Here is a 7,500-nt window from a genome sequence, read left to right as displayed (position 1 = left end):
CATTATTATTATCATTATTATTATCATTATCATTATTATTATTATTATTATTATTATCATTATTATTATCATTATCATTATTATCATTATTATCATTATCATTATTATCATTATTATTATTATTATTATTATTATTATCATTATTATTATTATCATTATTATTATTATCATTTTTATTATTATTATTATTATTATTATCATTATTATTATTATCATTATTATTATTATCATTATTATTATTATTATCATTATTATTATATTAGTTATGATAGCATATTAGTTGTACTATTATTTTATACTAACAGCTAATGCGGTCGTCGATTTCTATCAGAATATGAATGACAGCGTATGTATATCACGATGTCATATTAGTTATCGAATCACCGGAATCATTTATTTATATTCATTTTATTGTATATATATATTTTTTTTTTAAAGGGTGGGCAACAACAAATCGCTCTAACGCTGCAGCATTCATTGCCAGTGTGCTTGTTTAAAATTGTATTTACTCACTTATGTCCTCACACGAGACATTTCCAATGATTGCTCATTGTTAAAAACAAGTCGATATCCCTGGGGTCCGAGTGAGTATAGGTCTCCTAAGACTTCCAGTATTTTTTGCTGTTTTAAATCATCACTAAAATTAACCGTTGTTCTCACGCCAGACGTTTTATTATTATTATTATTATTATTATTATTATTATTATTATTATTTATATTATTATTGTTGTTGTTGTTGCTGTTGTTGTTTATGACTCACTAGAAGTGTTCACGTGAGTCATTAACAGTGATCACTCATGGGCTAAAATTAGGCGGTGTTTCCTTAGGTCTGAGTGACAACAAATCTCCACGGATTTGGAATCCTTTGCGTTTATTCCAATCACATTCTCAAATTACTTTTTCTTCTCGCAACAGCCGTTTGCTACTGAGTTCTTGTTAATAAGAAGCGTTGTTTGTCTCTGAAATTAGAGTGATAACCATTATCTATCGTATTCCAGTACTCGCCGTGCTCTTACACTGGAGGTATGGATGGTGCTCTGCCTCTGTTTTTCTTCATCCTTCCTGACCCTTCCCGGCAATTTTTGTGGTTCCAAGCAATACTTGCGCCATCGCGTTTTAAGAATCATAGGATTTTTATCTACTCTGATAGTTTTAATTCCCTTCGTTTCATACAGTATTCTTTCTATATTTATAGTTATGTGTATGCGGGGTGGTTTTTCCGTGTCAGCTGGTTATGTTGGTTGGCTTCAGGAGTCGAATATTTTTCATAAACATTCCAGCTGTTTCAATCTGTGCCCCGCTCGTCATGGTGTCAATCATTCCTAGTCTTTTTTTTTTTTCGCTGTTTTGAGGTGAAATATTTCTTATGCTTTACTTTACTTGCAAGCACCATTAATTAGCCTAAAATTTGCACTCTGTCAACTGTGGCGATGGCGAAATGTAATGTCAGGTTTTGGTGACGAGTACCACGTGCGCTCGTTTCCATATATTTGTCCGTTCGTATTTGCAGGTCACACATTATTCTATGACTTTTGCGTGACAATAGCGTTTCCCGCTTGTCTGTACCGTTGTTTGTACGTTGAAAATGAAGTCCTTTGCACAGTTCACAATGAACTACCCTTCCAAATAAACCATGCATGTTTTATATAATAATAATAATTATTATTATTATTAGTAGTAGTAGTAGTAGTAGTAGTAGTAGTAGTAGTAGTAGTTTATTCTCATGTCTGCCATACATAAGGGAGGTAATGTTTTGTATGTTAAAGAAATTAGAGCAGTAGCTTGCGAATACAAAAGTCTATATACCAAATTTTAAAATGTTGGCCATCTTACAATTTATTCCTTTAAATACGTTGAAAGTCACAATTCTTGACAGCACTTGTTTCGTAGCACAAAATGATTCATTTAATTATTATATCAATCAATGAATCTATTCGGAATAGAGTCATTGATTGATATAATGTATTTGCAATTAGAATGATTTTTCGCTATGAAACAGATGCTGTCAAGAACTGTGCATTTCAACATACTTAACGGAATAAATTGTAAGATAGCCAACATCTTAAAATTTGGTATATTGACTTTTGTTATTTATTTTTTACATGTTCTGTAATTACATTGCGCTTCATAAATTGAAGGATTGGTATAAATAAAAGGTGAAATATATAGGTAAAAAAACATATTTCTACAGAAAAATATATATGTGTGTGTGTGTGTGTGTGTACATCGAAAATATAATTTTATCATTATTATTAGTAGTAGTAGTAGTAGTAGTAGAATACATTCATTTTAGTAAAAGCGATTGTCTTTTTTTATCAGAGCATGAATGACAACAAATCTCCCTTCACAGTAATGTAATACTCTCATTTTCATTACGGCTATACTTATTAGTGATGTTATCAATATTGTTATTGTTGTCAATATTTCAAATATGTGCGTAAGTTTGCGCTATCATATTATTGTACACTTTCTAGTTCCTATACCAGCCATTAACAGTGATCACACACTGACAACAGAGCGGTTGGTTGTCCTTGGAATCTGAGCAACAGCTAGTCCCACCAATTTTGAAATATGTTCTGGTCTTCTGACCATCATTGCTGCTCACTTTGGTATTTTTGTACAATAGTGGTTTGCTCTGGAACCTGAATGATAACAAGAATCCACAAGATTCAAGTAGCCTATGTGTCGTTATTGCTAAAAATGTAAAATGCTTTACACGGCTATTTCTACCCTCTCAAACATGTTAAAACCGTTCTCTTTGGTACCAATCTTGTTATTATTGGCTCATGAGGAGCTTTCACGAAGGTCATCAGAGATCTCCCCTTGACAATAACTTGTGTTCCATGGAAGCTGAGTGACAACAAGCCTCCCCAGGTTTCCAGTTCTCCCCACCTCTTTCGGTAACATTTGCAAATGAATTTCCCTCAACGCAACAGCCGCTTACCATTGATTTCTAGCTGGCAGCGGCCATTGTTCTCCACTGGAATGTGAATGACAATAAGCCCCCACATTGTCTTAGTTCTCTTCGCGCTTGTCCAGTGCTCTCTTTTAGGTCTTTCTCTCCTCCTTGACCCTTCTCGGCTATTTGGTATCGGTCTTTTTTTTGGGGGGGGATAGTAATGGGGCAATGAAAGTGGTGCGGGAGGGGATGGCGAACTTAGAGATGTGTAGCTTAAATTTTCATAGTAGATTATTATTATTATTATTATTATTGTTGTTGTTATTATTATTATTAGTATTGTTGCTGTTAGTTGTTGTCTTTGCTGTTATTACCGATGATCTTCTACTTGTCGTTATTTCTTTGTGCAATTTGCTCATATCAAACACTGTGATAATATCAAGACTGTCAGAATTATTGCAATATTCTTGCACTTCGATTAGTTTCTCTGACAACCAAATTCTGTCATCACCCTAATATCACATTATTAAAATTGATATTACTTATCACAAACTCATGTTTCATTAACGAAGCCATATTATATATTATGTATGACATCCTTCATTACACGCTTGGCTTGATTAAAATGTAGTATCTGTTCAAATGCTACAATTTTTTATCGCTTTGTTCAGTGAATAAGAAAACCCTTCGAGAGTAATTTTAGTTTTTTAGAGTAATTTAATATCGTCCCAATCCTGGGTTTACTTTTGTGGGAGCTTCTGCGATCGTGGGGAGGGGAGATGACAAAGTAAATCACGACACAATTTAATCCGTTTACCACTGCTTCAATGTTTAAACGGTCGGTTGAAGTCGCCATTGTGACACCCTTTTTTTCTGTTCTTTTTTAAAACTTTAGGAATGTATTTTATGAGGACAAATATGGGACAAGCAACAGGGCAAGATTCCCAGTGGATCCACGCCGGGTGTTTCTCTTTTCTAACACTACAATAATAACGCTTTTGTTTCTCGTTTCCATCGTGTTTATGCCGCCATTTCCAAAATTCGCCTCCGGTCAAATAACAAGCAAATAATAAAAAGACGAAATTTGTTATGACTGGAGATGCTACATCATGCTATTGTTTAGCTTGTTTGTTTTTTATAAGTTCACATTAACAGAGTTCATCAGTTGTGCGTAACAATCGTCTAATGATACCGCCATGTTTTTAAAGCACTTGTCCCGTTGGTAAACAGGTTGACAATAATACTAGACATCGCCAAAAATGTCCGAAAAATCAAGTTGTTCTTGTTTTTTTAAAACGAAATTACATTTATTAAAAGCCATTATTTCGGAGTAACTTTTTTTTCCAGAAAGATAAAACCCTGAATTTTATCATATAGAAAACAGAATAATGTAAACCTTTTTCTACTATTTTTAATTAAATTTTAAATGTTAAATTTTCCCAAAAAGTTAAAAATTGACATTTTTTGTATTGCACAAAAAACGTACATAAATATTTAAAAAAAAAAAAAAGAAAGGTTTTTGAAATTATTTATTTATTTATTTGTTGTCTAACTAAGATTTAGGGTGATTTTCTATGAGAATATGCAAAATATTATAATATAAGTACCTGGATTTCAAATAATTCCACTTATTCATATAGGCAATCAGTTACTTCGCGTCGATCTAGACAATGTTTACGTTTGTATTTAATAAAAAGCAAACTATGGAAAACCAAAGAGGCCAAAAAAAACAACTTATTTTTCAGTTACGAAAATTTCAATGTATTATTAACGCTGAGGCTGGCCAGTACCAGATGGGTGACCATTTGTATGAGTTTGGTTTTTAATGTGTATGTATGTGGGGGCCAGGCTCCCCAAAATGGGGGGGGGGGCAATTTAAAGCAGAATAAAAAAAAATTATTTCAGCGCGTTCGGTCCACCGTAGTCGAAAGGCGGCAAACGTTTTCAAACGGGATTGAAAAAATGATGCTATTTTTGACACAAAGGGCACAATATTTATCGATTTTTTTTTGTATCGATTCTTCAAAGCATGCCCTGTTTAATAATGGTTAATGCAAAAAAAATTGTTAATTTATTTATCAAAGATTTTAAAATGGCTTTTTTCGTATAAATATTAATTTTTTTTGTTGTTGTTTTGCTTAACTTAAATTAATTATTTTACTTAACATATTCACCGAATTTCACACTTCAAAACTCAAAAGCGGGATAATTAAACACAATGGAAGTTCTGATATTCAGACGTCAAAATAAGGTATGCAAACAATTTTTTTAAATCTATAATCCTGTCCCTTACAACAACACAATATGGTTTGTTCAGATTCAGATGATTATTTTAAGCATATTTAAAAAACCCTCAAAACAAGGGAGGGGGTTGTAAGCAATATATATATATATATATATATATATCGTTTATGAAAAATAAGTACACTGTTATAAAGTTCATTCTTCTCTTAATAATCACTGAAAATTTCGTATAGATTGGATAATTACCTGATTTTTGGTAGATTTTTAAAAAGACGGTCCGTCAAAAAGTACTTACCTGCCCCCCCCCAGTTTTGGCGGTGCCTAAATAATACCCATGCTAACCCTTTAAGCGTAATAACGTAGACCTATGTTAAAGTTATAAGTCAACTAGTGTTTATTTGGTGCGATGCGATATATTGCATACCAATCATTGTGAGTATTGTACAAATATTCACTTAAAATTTAACTAATATTAAAGGATATTAAAAAATATACTTAACTATGTACATTACTCAGTATCCTACACTGTCTATTTTGTACTTTATAAACTTAGTAATAATACATTTACCTCCTGCGAAAGTAGTTCTATTTCATGGAAAAGAGATAATAAAATATTTTCTTTTTACACATTTTTATGTTATTGAGATTTCTTTTTTTCTATTTATTCTAGCACGTAATGATTACAAATATGTTTACAGACATAGAAATATTATTTAATCAAGTAAATTTAATGTTTAAAAATAAAACAATAAATGAGTGATATTTTACCGACATAAAAAGAAAATGATTAACTGGAAGAAGCCTTGCGATTGGTTAATGGAAACATTAACTCATCGGCGTGAATATACATGAATCTAATTGATAAAATAGCTAATTTAAACACCACTTGTATATATATATATATATATATATATATATATATATATATATATATATATAATAAAAATTACAATTTTAAATTTAGCAAAATGATCCAAGATGGTAAAATTAAAGTATATTATAAATATTAAAGCATAAAATTATCTCAGCCAGATGTAAAAGCTCGATAAAACCAAATAGGAAATAGAGCTTATATATATATATAAATATATATAAATATATATATATATATATATATATATATATATAGAGAGAGAGAGAGAGAGAGAGAGAGAAAGAGAGAGAGGGGGGGAAGACAGAAAGAGAGAGAGAAAAAGTGAACTGGTAACATTAATGCTACGCATTTAATACTGACGAATCCTTACGGGAATAAAACGCGAAGTTAGCTTTCTGAACGGATATAATTCACACACACACACACACACACACACACACACACTCAAATTTCAGTGAAGATCACTGAACATTTTTACTGAGAAATCAATGGCAAGGGACTGTTGCGATAACGCCAATTTATTTGCAAATGTTGTCGATAGAAGTGAGGATTACTGGAAATCTCAGGAGACTTGTCACTCAGAAATCTCTGATGCTGACCTGTTTGAGAACTCTTATTAAAATTGGGGGAGATAGGATCAGAAAGATGGCTAATAAGATACAATGGATAACAAAATGAAAAAGCTGACATATTCAGGGAAACCCTTAAATGTGGAGGCAAATGCACAAACAGGAAGTTCTACAGATGTAAACACAAAGGAACATCCCGTGGAATTATGAAATCTGAAAGTGTATAATTGTAAATTAATCTCCCTACGCCTCTACCTTACCCCAAATTGTCTTTTTAACCATGTGTGTGTGTGTCATCAAAAACTCACGCCACGCCAAATACGATAGGAGGGTAAAGGAGGATTGAAAGACCGAGAGGAGAAAGAACTAGTCAGACCTCTGCTGGATGAGTACAAACAGGATTTGGAGCTTGGGAAGGCTTTTTGCTACCCAAAATCAAGTGAAAGCCAATGCTCGCCGCCAACGAATATTCTATGGTAAGCGGCTGTTAGGATAACGGGATAGTTGCCGAAAAAGATGAAGAGTACTGGAAATCTGAGGTAGAGGTTGGAAAATGGAGTAAAATGTGACTTCGTGGTTGAGTTCGAATCTCGCCATGAATTGTCACGACTACACTGATAATTACGTAAGCATGAAACGCTAGTGTATGTAGGTATACAGAAAAAAATATTTAATTATGATTATATATGTATATATATGTACATATATTACACACATACTACACACATACGAAACACATACTACACACATACTAAACACATACTAAACACATACTACACACATGCTACCCACATACTACACACGTACTACACACATACTGCACACGTACTACACATATGCTACACACAATGACACAATGGTCCACATAATGTAATTAGCAAACTGTAACGTAAAAAAACTGAAATTGCATTTCA

General features: G+C 32.4%; 1 protein-coding gene across 8 annotated transcripts in view; it reads left to right on the top strand.

The window, feature by feature from the left end:
- The window catches only part of LOC145295825 (thrombospondin-1-like), a 520,485-nt gene that overhangs the window by 5,052 nt on the left and 507,933 nt on the right, over window positions 1-7,500 (top strand). The window lies entirely within an intron of this gene.

This window comes from Euprymna scolopes, chromosome 16, assembly GCF_053919585.1.
Source record: "Euprymna scolopes isolate OS-2025 chromosome 16, ASM5391958v1, whole genome shotgun sequence".
Lineage (NCBI taxonomy): Eukaryota > Metazoa > Mollusca > Cephalopoda > Sepiida > Sepiolidae > Euprymna > Euprymna scolopes.
This window is presented reverse-complemented; position numbering and strand designations above follow the sequence as displayed.